Genomic DNA, 21,120 nt, shown 5'->3' with positions numbered 1-21,120 from the left:
AAACCCTTGCTTTCCACCTTTTAACCAACATCTTAAGCATAATCTAGTGTTACATAGTCATCGCAATAGAGTTAATCTGTGAATCAGCTTTAAACTGACCAGTACAGATATGATGCTAAACTCATGAGATCACCACTGAGTGAATTTGACTCTTAAATTTAAAGCAGACAGTGTAACTGAAATGCTAACCTATGTGGTTAGCACAGGGCTTAACCCAGAGGAGTTATGTTTTACTTTCAGTAACATGAGAGTAAGAAAAAACACTAAAAATAGTGTTTCATTTCTCCATAAATCTACGTCCATGTTCTGCAAAAAAAAAAAACAACATGGGAATGACCAGGTATCTATTGAGAATGGGGATGTCTACTGGGGATAATCTGGAAATAGGTACTGCAGAAGAGACCATACCTGAGGATGTGTATGATAAAGAAAGAGTGATGGTTATGAAAGGATGGAATAGGACTAAGCCAACTGACCACCATCAGTAAACTGGAGACTTCTGTGGAGTCTTTAGGTTCCTCCTTATTCTGGATTGCTTGTTTTTTTTTTTTTTTCCTGAAGGAGTAAGGCTGTGGTGGTCAGGTGACTGAAGGGAACTCAAAATGATGGTATTAATTATAGAGTGACCAGGATGGTGAATGGACCAATACCAGAAGTGAAAGAGAAACAGGGTGGTGGATCTTTGGTCCACTGTTGAAAGCCATCAGCATTACCCCAGAAAGTGCTAATTCCCCAGGTGCTGAGAATAAACTGTTTATCCTAGGAAGACTCAGAAGATATACAAATCTTAGGTGCTGTGACCGTTGAGGGATGAAGTGTTAACAGCATCTTCTACCTACAATCTGTGAACACAAAATATGTGTAAAAAGATATGGCAATGGCTCTTGATGATTAAAGCCTAAAAAAAGCCAAGCCCTATTCCAGACTTATTGAGCTGTTTCATTTCCGGTGGCTAGTTTAAATTTGTTTATTTTTTATTTATTTAACTTTGTCCGAAGATTGTTTTCAGCCCTGACTTTGGACAAGCGGTAGTAACAGAGTTTCAGAATATACCTTCTGAGTTGTGAGTTGCCTTTTAAACTAACAGTTTTCAGGTTACATTATAACCAAAGTTTACATTTCAGTATGTACTGTAAATGTGCTTTTACATGAACGTTTGCACAAAACCCTGCATTCTGTACAAGGATTCTGGGACTAATACAATTCATTAACTTTTGTAGTTCTGCTTTTGCACAAATGTTATTTTTATTTAAATCACAGCATTATATGTAAGGATGTTAGCACTATTTATTTGGATAGTTACACTTGTATAACCGTTTCTGTTTCCCTGACTCTAACCTGCTTCCTTATAACAGATGCACTTATGTTTGTTTGTTAGTGAGGTGTGCTTTTAAGTTTAGACTTGCTTTGCTGTTTTTTTCTGGTAAAGTATTCCATGTTACAGGGACAACAAGGGCAGTTTTGTAAAGTCTCTCTCTTTTGCCATGGTATATGACTGCCTTTGTAGTTGTGGGATATCTTAATGTCTTAGGTTATACTGGGACTGTATGACTATAGCAATAACCCACGCCTGGGTGTGGGTAATGCTAAATTTACCCACGGTTGGCGTGGTTTGGTCCCGGGACCAAACAAAGCCAACCGTGGGTAAATTTAGCATTACCCACACCCAGGCGTGGGTTATTGCTATTATACCATGACATTATTTAAGAAAAGAAACTATTACTTTTCTTAAATAATGGCATAGTATAATGCCTGTTTACTGCCCTTCCGCAGATGTCTGGCATCTGCGGCAGTTCTGGTGTACTGCGCGCCTGCGCAGTACATCAGAGCTGTGGGAAGCAACGGAGAAAGCAAGATCTCCGTTGATTTTTAGCTATGTTAAATGAGTTTAACATAGCGAGACAGTTTAAAATAAGCAACGGAGATGTCCGTTGTTTATTTTAAACTGTCTCGCTATGTTAAACTCATTTAACATAGCGAAACACTAAAAGCAATGGAGATCTTGCTTTCTCCGTTGCTTTTTTTTAAAACACTGTCTCGCTATGTTAAATGGGTTTAACACAGCGAGAAAGCTTTAAAATAAGCAACGGAGATCTCCGTTGCTTATTTTAAAGCTGTCTCGCTATGTTAAACCCATTTAACATAGCGAGACAGTGTTTTAAAAAACCGAGTTATACTAATGGAAAAAAGTCCGGGCAACCGGACCTTTTTCCATTAGTATAACTCGATTTACAACGGGCACGCTGGCCAATCAGCGTGCACGTTTTGGGGGGGTCATGGCATAATATTAGTGTTTTCAAGGGTAGGTGGTTGCTGTGATTACTAGTAGGTTAGACTATTCATTAAAAACGTGTACCTGCCTCAGCTAGAAACCATTTGGATTCCTGTATGGTGTCACAGTGGTGTTTCCTGTTATATGATAAATTTGAAATACAGCTTCACTCAATAATGTCCTCATATCTAGCATTTGATTTTCATTGGCTAATTCATGTGTATTCATGCTGATTTGAAAATTCTCAAGTCATTCCTGAAAACAAACTGTCAGTAGTAGTCACCCGAAAATAAAAATAAACGTTTCTTCAAGTCAGTGCTTGTATTTTTAATTAGTTTTTGACAAGGTTAAGCCAACTAGGCAGAGGTGCCTGTTTTAAGGGCAAGCCATAGCCACTGTCTTGATAAGTGCTTTGCTCTGAATCACATAGTTTTGCAAGAAAAACTTAATGAAACCAAAACTAAACATTACAGGGTGTAAATCATGAGCAGTTCATATCATTAACACTCTTTATGCAACTGCCAGTTCATTTTCATTTCCTTGAAACTGAATTAATGTGAAACTGGCATTAGTAGTAAATGTATTAGTATGCATGCAATCAGAAATGTGTCCATCAGCACTTTTAAATATTCTAATTTTTGATTGAATGCATACTATGCCATTGTTGCCTGATTGCAAATTATGTACCAGCCATGGGTAAATTCTCCATTACCCCCACACCTGAATGTAAGTTATTGCTAAATCAATGTGTAGTTGAATATTTTTTAGAATAATATGATGTGCCTTAAGGTGAAATTGGCATTATAGATATCCGATGTAATTTGATATAATTACTGTGAAGGCCCTGATTTAGTCTAAGAAAGTTCAGGAGAACTTTACCCAAATGTCAAGATTTTCTTTCCTTGTAATCTAACAGTAAAAGACCCACATACAGTAAAATCATAGTGCAGTTTTATGCCATTTGTTTTACGTCTGAACGTATTTCTTTCCTATGTTTGTCTCATCTGTTATATCATGTAGATTAGGAGGGCGAGAATATTCAGGTTAGCTCATTCATTCTAAAAAGAGTCATTAAAATAACTCTTAAGCATGGATATATAAAATGCCTTATTAGTCGCAGATTATCAGCATCAGTATTTCAGACAGAAATTTACTCTGGTGCTGCAAGTAAGAGTTTCAGGTTTAGCTTTCAGATGTAAATGAGCAAGAAGATTCCACAAACATGTTTGTTTTTATTTTTTCCAAGTATCTCAAATTAGCTGTTCTCCCTTTAATCAAACCCAAAGAATGTCACACAAAAGGAAAATATTTTCATCTTTGTGTCCTGATTTTTGTCAGTATTTGATTTTGCATGTTTTCTACACTGCATTTTCTGTGCGTGTTACCTTCTTGTGAAGTTTGTTAAAGCTGTATGGTATTATATGAAGTGTTTGAGGTAAGTCATTGAGCTGGGGGAAGGATGTGTGAATGCAACACATGCCAGCTCAGCCTGAGTAACACCAATTAATCACAGGAATCAGATTTCTCACACTTAAACATTCAACTGCAGTTATTAATTTAAAAAGAACAGCTAACTCAGCTACTTTTCCAAGCCTGACGTTCACATGTTTCATAAAATTCTGCAATGCTGTGCCAGAAATGGCGATATAAAAATAAAAGGAAGGAAAGTAATGAAAAAGACAGGTTGATGCGGACAGTCACAAAGTGGGCAGTCACAGTGCTCTTGTAACCCATGAAGACAGAGAAAGACAGTACCATAGTGAATGATTCACGTATATATTTATTCCCCTGTCTCTTTAAAATGACGCCAGGGAATAGAAAATCTTGGCTGTAAACCAAAGTCAAACAGCATAGCAGCTTCTTTATGCCATTTTGAGGAATAACAAATTAGACAATAGTAATAACCACTTACTGATATGGAGACATTTTTATGTGGTCATCCTTTAATAAATGTCAAAGAAGGAAGACCTTTGGTTCCTTTAGCATTCACGTGAACCACCATAGGAGCAGTCAGATGAGAATCTTTTCTTTACCTCTCTCCCTGTTTTGGAATATCAGCTAGCTTCTTAGATGAGGGTATTAAGGCTTCTAGCTTTCAAACACCTTTAGTATGTGGTTCTGTATTTGATTTGCTTGCCTTCTACTTGCTAACCATATGACTAGGCAAGTCAGTGTATCAGACTCTGCTTCCGGTAAGAATCTGAATAAAAACGCTAGTCAGAGGTGCGATGATGTGGCAGTAAACCAAAAACACAGTAAAATAAGACCCTGGTGATCCATTGTTCCAGAGCTGATCCTTGGACTTTATGGCTCATTTCATGTTTTTCTTACAGTTTGCTCTCTTGCACATGCAGCTAACAAACAATGATTCCTCTTCAGTCTAGAATATTTTGGTATTGACACACCTGTTGCATATTTTTATTGGCATTCCTCATCATCTGTAGTCTGTGTATCTGCTTCATTTGTATTGTGGTATCATGAGCACCATTTTTGAGGTATTTGGCACATACCTGTGTATGTTTGTAGGTGTGGGACCAAACCTACTGGGACTGTTTGTCATTGTTGTTGTTTGCATGTTTACAATCACCTCTGAAACACATGACCAGGGGTCTTCAGACTTGTTAATCACTTACCTATCTATTACATTTGGAAGCCACTTAGTATTTCTTTTCCTTTTTTGATAAATCCAGTGCACCTCCCTATAGAGTCACATCTGTCTGACAACCCCTTCCTTCTCTAACTCCAAAGTGTACTATTTTGTTTGCCGTCTTCCGTTCTCTTGTACCAAATGTTGGTATAAAGGCACTGATCCACCATTGTGGATGGCAACATCTCCATCACATCTTTATGTGTGGGGATGTCCTATTCATGGAGAATGACAAGTCTGGTATAAGCCACAGAAAAAAAAGTCTGAGCTGCCTGATAGTTTTCCAACCCAGATTTTAGTCTTTATGTCACTTTTTGGGAAGACTTAGTTACTGACTATTTGCTTTCTCATATTTGAGGGGCACTATCTTTTACTTTTTAGCCTCTGAAGAACTGTAAAGTATAGAATTTAACCTTTATTTATGCATTATGTGTTCGGTAAATTAACTTATTCTGAGGATTTTTTTAATCATGACCTCAGGGGGCAGCATTCTTGGACTCTAGAAAGCTCTACCTGCTCTGCTACATAAGTACCGTAGAACTTTTAGCATTCATATGAACTGCCAGCAGAGCTGAGACTTGGGATTTTGGTTTATGGTCTGTTTTGAACCACAGAATCTGTGGAGTGTAGCACAACCCTTATGCTGCACTGCAGTGCCAGTATTAGCATTTAATGAATCCACCTGGAGTGGGAACAGAAAATGGTCTTCTACGTTCCAACATCTAAGTCAAGTCACAGGTGTAAGCTCACCCACTACTTTACAAACCCTCCTTCTCCCCTATCCTCCTTCTCATACTTCTACCCCACAACACACCTTCAAACTATATCTCACCTATTTGCTAACCTCCATACAAATTAATATGCCTATATCATCCATCCATCCACAACTTAAAATACTTATCTGCCTGCTACTTATATCTACTTACCTCTTAACCTCCTACGAACACCCACTGAATTCTTCTCTTTTAATTCCCTCAAAATACACCTCTACACCTACATCACCTTTATCTCCTACCTTCTTAAACCCAACCACATATTAGCCAAATACCATAGACTAGCACACTTCAAACTAAAGAAACTTAGATCCAGGAAAATAGACTCCTTCTATAAACTTCCCCAACAAAAATATTTCATACTCCTCCACCTTCTACTAGATGGAGATATTCATCCTAATCCAGGCCCACATCATAATAAAACCAATACACACAAAATGCAAACCAAAACTACATCTCTCTCATTCTCTAAACCGACCAATTCTCTCTCTATTGCCCATCTCAATATACAAAGTATTTGTAACAAAACTAGTCAACTCCATGCCCTTCTAGAAGTCCATCAATTTGATATTTTATGTTTAACTGAAACTTGACTAAAGCCTTCAATTAATGACAATGAAATCATCCCGCCTGGTTATAACATCATTAGACTCGATCATACTGCCAAAAAGGGAGGAGGGGTACCAATTCTGTATAAAACAAAACTCCAAATTAGTACTATAAATCTGACTCTTTCCCTAGACAACAATGCTGAAGTAATCAGCTCTAAACTTCAAGTCAATACTACTAAATCCATAAATATCATTTGTGCTCATCTCCCTCCTGGAAATAATATCAACACCCTTCAACATATCCTTAACCTACTCTCGACCAAACTCCCTCAAGAAACACTAGTCTTAGGAGACTTTAACATAGATTGGCATTCCTGTAACAGTACTAACCCCACTTCCCATATCAACCTATATGGCTTCAAACAACTCGTTAATAGTCCCACCAGAACTAAAAAAAACAACAATACTGAAACCACATTAGACCGGATTCTTACTAATACTCCCTTACAACCCTACAAATCAGGCACCCTTCCAGATGATCTAAGTGACCACTCTCTAACCTATATCATTAGATACAAAACTAACCTAACCTTACCTACCACTTACAAAACTCTACATACTAAAAAAACAATTTAACTCTGCACAGTTTCTAGCTGAACTAATACAATGTAATTGGGCCCCACTAAAACATTTCCCAGATGATTCCACTATAATCTGCACTGCTTCCTGTCAAACTGAACTCCAATCTCTTACCCAAAAAAACTTTACCACTGTTAAACAGTGGTTCTCTGACCGTTGTCTACTCCTTAACCCCAAGAAAACCAAGTTATTACTGTTCTCACCTACCCGTAAATCTGCTTCCCTAAACTTCTCTATTACTTCCACTGATTACACTCAAATTACTCCTGATTCTTCTACAAAACTACTAGGTATTACTATTGACAATAATCTTAACTTTGATTGTCACATCAACAACACAATAAAAGTAATTAACAAAAAGATTGGATCCCTTTACAGAATCAAACCCTTCCTTACACCTGAAGCCCGGACCACCTTACCCCGATCTCACCTCATCTCTACCCTGCTATATGCTTCCCCTATTTACACTAATCTCTCTAAAAGTAACCTTAAGAAACTTGCTACATCTTACCATAACATCTTTGTAGATATAACTTATCTCATGTATACTGTATGACAAACAAAAAAATTATTTTGTCGTCCATATTAGTAAGACAGTGTATTATTTACACTACGTTTTGATATTATCAAATTTGCTTATTGCAATTATTTAATAACTTCTTTAGGAATATTATCTTGTTATGGATATTTCCTCTGAGATGTGTATTACCTATACTAAAATCTTTTTATCTTTTATGCTCAATGTTTTTGTTTTGTTTTGTTATTTATTTTGTAGTCTCTAAACTTGTTATAACCCTTAGAGCTTTTCTCCCCGGGCCTCCACTGAAAATGGACATATATCCAGCTGGACTAGCCCGGTCAACAAATGTAAAATAAATAAATAAAAGTGTGCAGTTTTCTTGAGCCACTGACAGTGCACATTGTACCTACTGGTCATGTTATTCACTGTTTAAAATGACAATATGGATTCTAAATGAGGCATTTAGTTTTGTATTATAAGCTATTTAAACAACAGAGTAGTACATAAATAAATAGTATGGTGCAAACAGTACAGTGCTTTTTGAACTAAGTGTTCAGAAAATATTGGCTTTTGGGAATGAATCTTTTGCCTCAAGTTACTTGATATGCACGCAGTGTATACAGCATATTAGCTAACAATCTTTGAGGTTTTTAAAGATAAATAAAGTTGTCTTTCAAGAGATGATATCGTTAAATAACTTACTGCAAGCAAGATAAATTAAGAAATGACAAATCCTCATAAAAAGAATAGAATTACCCCCAAATAAAATAGTCTGTTGCAGCAAGGAGTCTAGTGCAGACAACTGCATTACCAAGAATTATAGAGCATAAACGTGTTTCTTTTAAACACAAGAACATATCTGGGAGACTTCCAGCCGTGCGCTAAAATTAATCTTTCTGCTTTTGCAACAGATCCGGTATGGTTGAAATGGGAAGGAGGGAGAACTGAATCGTATTACCACATTCTGGCATGCACAAAACAGTTAGAACCCTGTTTGCCTTAAGTAAGTGCTTGCTGTAGGAGTTTATTAGGTCTTTCAGTCATCTTTGTGGCTTTTGTAGCAAAAAACTGATGGGTGGCCACAACCATGTTTATGAAAAGACTTGCTTACGTATCAGGTTCAGTAATCGGTATATAGCAACAAAATGAGCAAAGAGCCTCAGTGAAAGATCTGCTAACTTGAAGCAGTAAACTTTTCGTATTTCTCCCCAAAACTTGTTATTGTCCATATATGTGGAAAACCGTCATACATTTCCTGTGTCTGAGGTGTTTATATTAATATTGGATCTTTGAAGTCATTTTCTGATGTTTTATATATAACCATTTAAGCTCCTCGGATTAGTTTTTAACACCCTATATATATATATATATATATATATATATATATATATATATATATATATATATAGTGTGTGTGTGTATATATTTATATACATCTGCACATATAGATATGCAAGTGTGTGTGTGTGTGTGTGTGTGTGTGTGTGTGTGTGTGTGTGTGTGTGTGTGTGTGTGTGTGTGTGTGTGTGTGTGTGTGTATGCTACATTTTGTTAATTCCATACCAATGAGCCCTGACTGTCCTTTATCTGCTACTATATTGTCTGCTTTGTACTCCTTACATGTTGTAAATGGTAAACATGATTTCCTTCTTTTATTAGCAGCAGCGTTCTTGCTAAAGAGAAGACAGTGCAGGTTTCCTTTCAAAGACTGTGATACCTTCATAACCTATATTTTAGTCCTTAAGACACTACTTTTTTGACACATGCCTTTCATTTGTCATCTCTGAGCATCAAGGCCTCTCCAGTGTCCTACAGCGTTGCACGTAGTCAAAGCTGCCATCTTATTAATGACAGTTACACTGGACATTTCACTCTTTCCTCCATTTCATCAGAGCTGACATGTTAAAGACTATTAAAAGCTGTTTATCTTCTATGTATTTGATGACTGTTGTATCAGGGAGCCAAAGTGGCTCCTTTCAGTCATATGTAGGTTGGTATAATGGTTAAGGTGTTTACCTCACAGACACAAGGTTTGATTTCCACATGCGGTAATTAGCTAGGCTTAAAATGGCCCACAAGTGCAATTAGCCTAGTACAAGTCTGTAACCTACAAAAAATAAGACAGTGAGACTGTTACTTGTTGTTGTATAATAATATACAATTCACACCTAGAAATATTTAGCATTCTTATAGCTTCATTGCATGATTCCTCATTCTTTTAGTTTGCCACAGTAGTGACATCCATGGCATTTTCTTTGTCTTAGTCAACTTTGCAGAAAAGTGGGATAGCAACTCTTTCATTTTCTGCATGTGTAGATTCTTGCTTTGGTCACACTGAATGTAGAAGCTTGGGTCTCTGGCTTATATTTATTCATCATTTGTATCTTTCATGAAGTAATCCTTTCTTGACATCCTTATTGGTATTGGTGAACATAATATGGTTGCTGAAGACTATTAAATTAAGAAACAATATGTTTCTATTAGTTGCCCCTTAACTAAAGTTATCAGGTGAATTTGTAATGTACTGCCTTACATTTTGCCAAGGCCAGAGGTAACTTTTATAAACCTAATTCAGTAAATGATTTATTCCCTTATAATTTTAAAGTGGCCATTGATTTCCATTGCAGTCTTGGTTTAAATTTGTCCTTAACTGGAAAAAGGGAACTTAATGTTACTTTTCACTCCTCTGGCACCACATATGTCTGACTTGCGTGTATTACTACTGCAAAAACAAATTTATACTTTTGTCTCTTATGTGAACTTGTGGCGTTTGTCTGAAAAATACCTGATGTATACTCACTGACTTGGTATCTACCAGTGTAGAATATTATTAATACTCCAATCAATGCTCCATTTTAGTTAATGCTAACAAAGTACTTGGATCCTCCCTCCTTGCTATCACCATTTCCACTGCTACACATGAAAGGTACCCATGAAACAGTTAATTCCATTGTACAGGTAGCCTAACAAAAAGGGGGCGGCACTGAATTCTCATGCCAGAATCCATCCATAAGAGATTAACGTACCCCTGGTACTAAGAGGGGTCCAACACCCCAGTTCCTCCACATTGGGGTGTTTCCACCATATCCCCTTACTTTCTCATAACCATCTGTGACTGATTAAGTGTCGTAAACTAACTGTAGTTTCTCTTCAGTGGTTTTGTTTTTTCTAAATTGTCCTGCTTGATTTTTGTGAAAGCAGTTGTGTCTTGCGCTTTATTAATGTCCATGTGCAGCAACAGAAAAATGAATTACTGTGTTTGTAGTTCTCATTCTCAAGAAAAAAGATTCAGGGACAGAGCCCCCAAAAAGTCTGGGACATCTGACCAAAATCAGTAACACTTAGAATTAATTATGCAGATTCATGGAAAAGTTTAGGTGTAGATTCAAACAGGACACAGTCAACTTTTACTTTATTTTTGTAGTGTATTATACATACATTTACAACATCATATGTGTTACTATCCCAAACAAAACCCTTCCCCCTCAACACTGAAAGAAATTTAGCACTGTACTATCATAAAAATATATAGAAAGTGCTATATGTAAAAAGTATTTTTTATCAAAGAAGGTATGGTAACCATATACTGATAAGACAAGCATGTTTTTTGTTTTACTGGGTAAGCCCACTGGAGAAATTTTCCCTTCTCAGTGGTAGCCCAGGAGAACTCAGAACTGCACATTAGGCATATGAAGATCGGAGGAATCAAACCCTGTAACCTGGGCACAGGAAGCAGCCTATTAACCACTCAGAAATGTTTAAATAAGTTAACTCTGTAGTACTGTGTACAGAATGCAGATAATCACACACGCTCTCTCTCTCACTCTCTCATGGATTAAAATGTTACAGGTAAAGGTACCTGAAAAGAAAGAAAAAGGCTTGATTAGGAAGAACATGGTGAGGACCACGTTTTAGTCATGAGAAAATATAGGGTCATACGGCAAAAAGGACTGGTTCTACACCACATAAAAGCAAAAGGGAAAGTGCTTGCCAACTACCACAATACTGACAGTTGATTAGTTATTTACTTAGTTATCTTTAATCAGGGTTGTCCTCCTGTGCCAAATTCCGATTTGCAAACTCGACTTTGGCGATAAAAGACCTACAGTAGAAACCTTGGGACAGTCCAGAGCAGCCAGTCAACGACCTTAGCAGCATGTCTAGAGAGGACTCTAGAAATCCAACAGGTGCACAAGACTACGTGCAGACTCCTGCTAGACATAATTCAGGAGCCAGAACTAAACTCCTAACTGTAGATAAGAGTTCGACTTGCCACTGCATCATTGTGCTGTAAAATTAAAAGGCTGTGAAGTGATGTGTTCGAAATTCCTAACATGGGGAGCAGGAAGAAACCAAAGGGTAAAGGCTGAACTCTAAACCAGATGAAAAATCCAAACCATAGTTTCATAACCAAACTGCTACTTAAGCAGTACTGATTGTGTGCATAATTTCAGGCTTGTCGTAATCAGTAGGGGTCCTCTGCAAGATGTAGTACCTTTCCTGTGTTATGGGCAATTGGCAGTCTCCTCAGACTGAGTTTTCAATGCTTTGGTGATAACCCTCCCCCCAAAAGTACATATATAACACCTCCACTATCTAGGAGGATGCTTACCTTTGCACCTTGGTGAGTAAGGTGGAAATGGTGATCTGTATTAAACCTCTCTGAAGGAGGTCGCGTAACATTGGTCAACATGAGAAAGGCAGGAAAAACGTGTTTGTTTCAGTACAAGAGTAGAAGCCACTAGGAAGGAGTAAAAGTGAATAAAAGATGGAGATGCATAGCTAAAAATGCTGAACAATCTCTCAAGCTGTAGGCGTACAGTGCAATATGAGCAGCAGAACATTGGTTACAAATTTGGGAGTTTAATATATGTGTGCAGGATTGGGGGGGGGGTGTAGCAGATCCACCCAGTTTTACTGTTTGCATAAAACTGAATTGCAGAAAGAGGAGTCCACTACAGGCAACCTGTGTGGTTCAGAGTAATGAAGTTACCAGTCTCTAAAAATGTTGAAACCAGTTGATGTTTTGTATTGAAACTTAATTTTTTAATTAATTGAGTTGCCATTGTCCTCTTAATCACATTTGCTTTTTCTTATGTGTTTCAAGCAATACTAATTTCTATGCTTAGATGCAGTTTGGTAAGCTGGAAATACCAACAGTCAGACAGCACTTAGCAAGTCTGGGTCAACATATGTTACATGTGTTTCCATCTTTGGTATATTTAATTCTTATCCTCAACTAGTCTGATGTTTAACTACAAGATTGTTTATAACAAGCTAATACTGCTACCTTTATTGTAGCTAGGCATCTTAAAGATAATCAACAGTAGGCAACGTATTACTGAAACTGCCATTGTTTAAAAAACAAACAAACATCATAACTGTAGGACAAGGTGAGACTGAAGATCAGAGAAATTAGGGTAAAAAAAACTTTGCTAACTTGCAGCTGGGTGAACATGCTACCTCTTTCATAGTATCAGCTACAGATTATGGGTGGGTCAAGCACAGAATGGGGATTCAGGAATGATAGAATGCAAATCGAAAGGCAAGGACATTGTGCAAGTTTGTCATTTAAATTAGGATTTCCCAGTCAATAAGGGACATGAGAGCATTGCTGTATATTAAAAAAAAAAAAAAAACTTGCTAACCAGTACATATCTCTGTATATATATTGGGTTTGATTATCACAGTTTCAGTTTATTCATGGCTTCAATATTCAGTTGCTGCAATAAGCATTAAAGCCATTAATAGTAATTACTGCTATGAAAGAAAAACATGTTAATGTAATCATACTATGGCTAAGATGTAAACAGGTTCCGTGCATGTTAGTATTTTTTTTTTATTTTCATTTCTTATTACTCGGTTATCTACTATATATTTTTTTATGTTCTTCCTGGTATTTTGCATACTATATAGTTTTGGCACAACTGTTTCACAGAGTATTCATCACTTGAAGGAAATAATGTTTTCTCATATTCATCTGAGAAAGCATCAGTTATCTTGTGACATCTGATAATCTCATACACTAAAATGGAGCATCGTGCTGTATAGCAACAAGATACTCTTGTTTTTTTCTCTTTCATATAACATAGTCCTCACTGCTGCTTATTCTGTGAAACTGTAGATTTCCATCATAAATATATTTACATATAATGATCTTGGAAACATGTTTGCCAATATATGTATATAAATAATCTGTATTATTTTTTATTCGTACCTGATTTGCATGTATGACTGAGAACTTAACTACTTTTATTGCAGCCAGGTGGTGTTCACATATCACAATCCTAAGTAGTAAAAATGTGTTACATACCCCAGTGAGGCATTCTGTCCTTCCATTTGATTAATACAGAAAGGTTAAATGAATAGTAGCTGTCCTTTTCCCTACTGCATAAGTCTTCATCATCCATTTTCTATATTGTTTGTTACATTTTAAGAGTAATTCATCTTCCTTCCCTCAGAGATGTCCTTCCCAACATACCGTTTTCTGTTATGAATTACACTGGATGTGTCTCGGCTACCTTTTCTCGTGTACGTAACAGTACTATAAATTTATATCTCGTATGAAATATGTCTAACCCCTTCTCAAGTTATTTTCCTCACTTCCAGCATCATCACTTTTTCACCTCTGAAACAAGTATGTGTAGTAATGGAAGCCATCCTACTCAGTAGTTTTTCTTCCTGTAAGAATAGTTTGCGCATACGTTTCTTTTGTGATTTCACAAACCCTGGCTTACAGACTAAACAACTCCAGTCACATCTTTTTATCATTCATAGATTGAACTTCCTCAGACTACAGACACACATGTTGCCATTTGAAAGCCATAGTGGGAATTAAACTAAACATTGTATTGTATGTAGTATAGTGTCTGTGGTAGGGATGATTTAATTCCATGTTTCAACTTAGTAGACTAAGTTGCCCTTTTTATTAGTGTTATGTCCTAAACGTTTGCAACAATGTTACTATAACACTACTTTATACTAGCCAATATAGTTCCAAATAAATGTTTCACTTTGCTGTACCATAAGATCATTTAGATACAAGTTCAGAATGGTGTCATTTTGAACATGAAGGTTATTAAAATAGCATGTTGAGAAATATAAGGCAAAACATAAATAAAATGTATCACTATGATAGTGTGGTTTATTTTTCCAAGCACAGTATTGTAATGTTGGCATTGTTCTGCATTTTTATGTGAACCATATGCATTTCTTCACAGCAGCTCATGGTTAAAATAGTTGCCATGTTTCCAGTCCGGACAATTTTTATCTAAATTTCAAATTTCAAATCAGCTATCCAAAATCATCTTAAAAGCAGCACGTCACACATTTGTGCTGTTTCTGAGGAATGTTTCTGGAAATATTACATTGATAATATAGTGCAAAAATACTGAAAAAAGAAAGACGCAGAAAATGAAACCTGTGCATTGGACTTAATTCCATTCTGCACATTTACTTTTGCTTATTTTTAACCTTTTGGGTCCAGCCATGTAATACAGTATGGTTCAGTGTCATGTTTCATATGCACTCCAAATCTCTTTTTGAATCCATCCACAAAAATAATTCTATATCTGATGACATTTTATGTAAAAGCAGAACATTTTACCACTTGAATTTTAAAGGTGCTTTGTAAAAGAAACTAATGCTAAAAAGTTTGTATAAAAACACAGAGAAATGACAAATGTTATCAGAGTGTGTTACAGTTAATACATGCTGGCTAGCAACTTTAACACATTTTTATATTTTGGTTATAACAGATTGCATCTATTTTGTTTTCAGTAAGTTTGAGTTCAAGAAATGTTTATTTATATTTTGGCTTATTTGTTTAATTAAATAATGAATTTGTTCATCCATTCATTAATTAGTTTACTCATTTGTTCACCAGGTAAGTACAGTCGTCTTGAGTACCTTTCATGTATTGACCATATCAGTTATTCAGTTACTGGAAGACATTATTGAGGTGATGAGTTAAATTCAAAACATTTTATGGTATAGGTTCATAGGTAGGTACTAGGCTATCGGCCCTAGGACCTATACAAGCCTAGCCATAACGATTCCGTGGCTATTGCTTCCCTCAAATATTTTCTTCCCTGGACCTCTGTCTAGCAGGGATAATTGAAATGGCTTTGGTGGGGCTCGAATCATGAGTGACTACATGCAAAGCACACACTCTAACCACTACACTATTGCAGTATGTAGAAATGGAAACATCAGTATGCTGCAGATTAAGTTGCCCTTCTTCTATCAAACACACAAACACACACACACACACACACACACACACACAGACAAGCATAGAGTTTGATGGAAGTTAGGGGCTGTTTAGCCCTCAGTGTCTGACTATTTCCCTAAATATTTGATAAGCAGCAGGCCCCACTTAACAACAGTTTTTTTTTTCCATTCTAACAATTTGCCTTATGTGTGTGTCCTGCAATTTATTCAACTCGGACACAATATTTGACTGTACATCATCCTTTTAATGAAAATAATACTTTATTGTATCTTCAGATGTTTTATTGCTACCCTACATCTTTTTTTTAAATATGTTCCTTACTTTAATTCAATGGGTTCTGTTGTACTTAACTATCTCAGTCATAGTCTTACTTGGACCTTCTTTTTTTGATGACTGTATGTGTTAAACTGTTTTCAATTTGTGCTTTTATAACATTTGATGCAGACATTATATAATTTTCTATTTCAATCCTCTGAGCTGGTTTTATGCTGTCTGTATTTTAAGATAAGATCTCCTGAACTACAGACAGTATTGCATCTAGAGTGATAACTATAAAAAAGGATTTTCTATTCCCATTCTTTGTTGATTTGCCATGCTGCTTGCTTGCTTTGAGATGATTCAATAACTTCTTCAAGGTACGGTTCCACATTTTCAGTATTACTATTTCTCCTCCAATATTATACTTCATTCCTTAGTAATTATTTCTTAACTTATAGTTTATATTTCTGCACTGAATTTAAATTGGTGTATTTTAAACTATTTTGCCACACCCCTTCTTTCTGTCATGTCTCCAATTTCTGTATCAGCCCTGTTGCATGTGCTGTCATTAGCCAAAAGGTATACATTTCGTTTCTAGGCCTTTTGCAGTCTGATGTATGTAGACATTGAAAATAGCCAGTCCTATTCATGAACCCTGCAGAATGCAGCTGTTAGTCATTTTGTGTAAGTGAACTTTACTAATATTCCCTTTGTTCTTTTTTTTTTTTTTTTTTTGCTTTTTGTTAAGTGTTTTCCTCTAGCTGTCACTCTGTGACTGATTCCAATTATCCCCAGTTTGTCTAGTAACATTTTGTGTAGTGCTTTTCTAATTATCTTACTAAAGCTTAACTGAATCACTAGCTGCTTTCTTTTCTGTTGCTCAGTCTGAATACTCGTGTGTGTGTGTGTGTGTGTGTGTGTGTGTGTGTGTGTGTGTGTGTGTGTGTGTGTGTGTGTGTGTGTGTATGGGTTCCGTTCAGAAGCTCGAAATACTGAAATCTCGAATTTCAGTATTTTGAGCCCAAGAAGCCGAATCCACATAATAGCAAAAGTTTAGACGCGCGAAATTCAAAATCTCGAATACCGGAGGTTTTGAATTTCACGCTTCTAAAGTTCCGCTATGGTTATGTATTCAGGTAAGTGTGTGTGTGTGTGTATTAAGGGGTTTGAGTAGGGGCTGTGGTCTGTGCGAGTGCGTTTTGTTGCTGTAATGTGTGTGTGCGAAGAGAAAGTAGCTTGTGTGATGGTGTTTTGTGTGTGTTTGTATGTAGTGCGACCTCGAAGTGAGAATATTTAAGTAGAGGGGGTGTGGGGGTCACAGCCAACCACATGGGGCATGCAGGGGGGCTTGCCCCCCTGCTTTCATGTAGAGCGATTGTGTGTGTGTGTGTGTGTGTGTGTGTGTGTGTGTGTGTAGTAAAACCGCATTCGCCGTTTTTAGTTTTCATTGATGTTCTTCATCTCACATTGCTGCAGTCCTAACACTTGGGTAGTCCGCTGTCCCAGTCGGCCCGAATACCAAAGTATAAGGCTGACGTCGGTCAAGGCGCATTTGTCTGACATCAGGACGCCAGGGTACAAATGCGCATGACCGACGTCATATCCTCAGTCTTTTTTGCCGCATGGTCCGATGCAGAAGCAGTATTGCGAGTGCAGGTTGGCGTTCTGAAATTTTCTGAAGTCGGAGTTTCAGACCGAATCAAAGTTGGCTAAGTACCGCGGTGAGGCATATTTTGTTTTTTCTTGCCTCAGTATTTAACCGGATGTCAGAAAAAGTGAATAACTGTATTTCTTGTGGGAAACAGATACCTCATAGGGATTACCATACCTTGTGTATACCTTGCTTAGGGCCTGAGCATGACGTTGTTGGCTGTCGCTCTTGTGCTAGATTTAACAAACGCACTATTAAGAGAAGATTAGATTGTGCCAGGTTAGTTTTTGGGAAGCGTTGTAATTACAACATGCCGCCGGATGCTCCGGCCGCGCCTAAAAAGCGCAAGGACAAAGCAGCGAAGCCTAGGTGGAAGAACCGCCTGTCCCGGACGCCGTTCTTTAGAGGCTCGGTGGAGCCGTGGTTCTACCAGAAGTTCCTTTGGATTCTCAGGAGAGACTTTACTGTTACAAGATGTGTCCTCTCAGGAGGTAGGCCAGGCTGAAGGGGCTTCTCAGGTAGCTGTTCTCCCTCCCTTCCTAAGGTGGTTAGGCCCTCCCTTCTGTTTCCAAGGCTTCTTCTAGAGGCAGGCCAGGGTTAACTTCAGTGGGGGTCTCCCCTAGTTCTTCAGGGTCTCTGCCTAAGAAACATATGCTTAAAATGGCAGAAGATTTGATTACTATGATTAGAGGTTCTATGCCCCCTGATAAGAGGCCTAGGGTGGAACCTGAGCTTGAGAGTTTTGAGCAGTGTTCGGAGGCTTCTGAGTCTTTGGCTGAAGACTTGCAGGAGTATCTTCCTTATTCTGATTCTGATGTAGATGATTCTACTCCTTCGGCTTCTCCTCCTGAGGATTTTTCTTTTCAGAGACTCTTCATTCCATGAGGGAACATTTTAAATGGGAAGGTCAAGATTTCTCTGATTCCAGGAAAAGGCTTAGGGAATTTTTGTTTCTACCCCAGCATAGGCCTTTGGCTATACCTCCTGTTCTGGATGTGGTAGAGGATGTTTTTGCAGAGGCTTCCCTGAACCCTGATTCTTTGCCTCCTGCCCCAGTTAAACCGGATAGGTATTATAGGGTGCCTGAAGCTCATAAGTATCTTTTTAAGAGTCCTAGGGCAGACCCAGAAACTGTTTCTCAGGGCCCTAAAGGTGTTAAGGCTTCTGTTGTTAAAAATCCTGTTCCTTCTGATAAAGAGGCAAGGGCTTTGGATAGATGGGGAAAGAAGGTGTATACTTCTTCCACTTTAGCCATGAGGGCTTTGAATTGCCAGTTTCACATGTTGAAATACCAAAATTATCTCCTTTCACAATTGAAGTCTAAGGTAGATGCTCTGGCGGAAGGTATTGAGTGTAAAGAGTTGCAGGATTTAGTTCATGTTTCTGAACAGGTGGGTAAGCATTCCTTGCAATGTGGTTTTGATGCTGTACAGGCCTCTCGAGGGTGGCAGCCACTGGTTCTGTTCTTCGCAGGCACGCCTGGCTGAGGGATCAGAATTTAGCTGAACATGTAAAGACAAGGATTTTAGATGCTCCTTTACAATCTGATGTGTTATTTGGCCTGTGAAGCAGTTTAAAGAAAATGGAGGACAAGGCTAAGTCTATGCAGACTGTTAAAGATTTTTGCAGGTTCAGCCTCCAAAGTTTAGTAGAAATTGGCCTACTAAGGGGTGGACATATCCTTCTTATGATTCTCAGTCTAGGGGTAGATCTAGACGTGGTAGGGGCAGAGCTCAAGGTTCTTTTAGGCCTAGAACAGGAGTTCACCTGCCCAGTCTTCTGGTGAGGGCAGGGTCAGTCCTTTCTAAGCAGACCCAATGACCTGCCTTTTCAGCTGCCAGAGCCTTCTCGCCTGGCAGCACCTTTGGGAGGAAGGCTGGCACTTTTCAAAGAAAATTGGAGTGTTATTACCCAAGACAGATGGGTATTGGATATCGTTCACCACGGTTACAGGTTTTATTTCCATACCTTGCCTCCTTTCAAAGGCATGCCAGACATTCCTCCTATACAAAGAAAAGAGGCTCACAAGCAAATTTCTCTGTTACTCCAGATAGGGGCCATTCAGCCGGTTCCTGTGCCAGAAAGGGGCCTAGGATTTTATTCTCGCCTGTTCCTAGTACCAAAAAAGGGGAACACGTGGAGACCAATTTTGGATTTGTCTATCCTCAACACTTATCTGGACATTCCCAAGTTCAAAATGTTGAAGTTACAACAGCTTTTACCTCTGCTGGGCAAAGATCACTGGATGGTAACTTTAGATCTCAAGGAGGCTTACCTTCATGTGCCTATCAGACTCAGTTGCAGGAAGTATCTGCGTTTCCGAGCTGGAAATTCCCATTATCAGTTCTCTGCATTGCCCTATGGCTTATCTACTTCGCCCAGAGTATTCACAAAAGTTCTGGCTCCAGTCGTAGCTTTCTTCAGGCTAAAAGGAATACAAATCTATCCTTACTTGGACGACTGTCTGATTCTGGCTCAAGAAAAGGACGAGCTTCTTCAGCATCTGGAATATGTGATAGCAGTGCTAAGATGCCTGGGGTATTCTGTGAACGAAATAAAGTCCAGTCTAGTACCCTCTCAAGACATGTGCTTTCTGGGTGTGAGACTGAATACAGCAGCCCAGATGGCCTTTTAACCCCGGACAAACAAAAGAATCTTTCCCTTTACTTCCATCAACTATCTCTTCAGTCCGGGCTGACTGCAAGGACAGTCCTTCAAGCCTTAGGGTTCATGGCATCTTGTATTCTGGTGCTTCCCAATGCCAAACTGCATATGAGGAAGCTGCAATGGTATCTAAAAATGTATGGACACAGCACTGCCAGGATTTGACACTGTCATTCCAATAATACCTTGCATTCAAAAGGAATTTTTGTGGTGGGCTCAGGAATGTCACCTAAACAAGGGACTCTCTGTGACCCGCCAGAGGCGAGTCAGATTCTAACGACAGATGCCTCAGACATAGCTTGGGGAGCTCATCTGAATGGAAAGTGGATACAAGACAAGTGGCCTGCCAGACTACAGCATCTACATATCAACATGAAGGAGATGTTAGCAGTCCAGTTTGCATTACTGGCTTTCAAGGAGTTACTTCTTCCAGGGCAGGTGTTGATTCTAACAGACAACACAACTGTCATGTGGTACATCAACAAGCAAGGGGAACACATTCTTATCCTCTATGCAGGCAAGCAATGATTTTGTGGGAGACTGCGCTCAGCTTGCAGCTAAATCTTCAGGCAAGGTTTCTGCCAGGAGCACAGAACTCCTTAGCAGATGTGTTAAGCAGGCAAATCATGGATCCCCACGAGTGGAAACTGGATCTTCATGTATTTCAAAAATTGACAGTGTCATGGGGAACTCCAGACATAGATCTGTTCGCTTCTCCACTAAACCACCAGCTGCCAAAGTTTTGCAAAAAGGTTTCATCACACAGCTTGGAAAGTGGATGCTCTTTCGTTCAGTTGGGAAAATCTTCATGTGTATGCCTTTCCACCTCTGCCTCTCCTCCCAAAGGTACTCCTAAAGGTCAGACAAGACAAGCCAAGGATGATTTTGATAGCTCCAGATTGGCCTCGGCAA

The 21,120-nt window shown here is 38.3% G+C and overlaps 1 protein-coding gene across 1 annotated transcript in view; it reads left to right on the top strand.

Moving 5' to 3' along the window:
* The window catches only part of ANKH (ANKH inorganic pyrophosphate transport regulator), a 1,474,332-nt gene that overhangs the window by 1,120,605 nt on the left and 332,607 nt on the right, over positions 1-21,120 (top strand). The window lies entirely within an intron of this gene.

Source organism: Protopterus annectens, chromosome 3.part0 (genome assembly GCF_019279795.1).
Source record: "Protopterus annectens isolate FY-2018-M chromosome 3.part0, PAN1.0, whole genome shotgun sequence".
In the NCBI taxonomy this organism is placed as follows: domain Eukaryota; kingdom Metazoa; phylum Chordata; order Ceratodontiformes; family Protopteridae; genus Protopterus; species Protopterus annectens.
The sequence above is the reverse complement of the archived record's forward strand: the minus strand, read 5'-3'. Positions and strand labels throughout refer to the sequence as shown.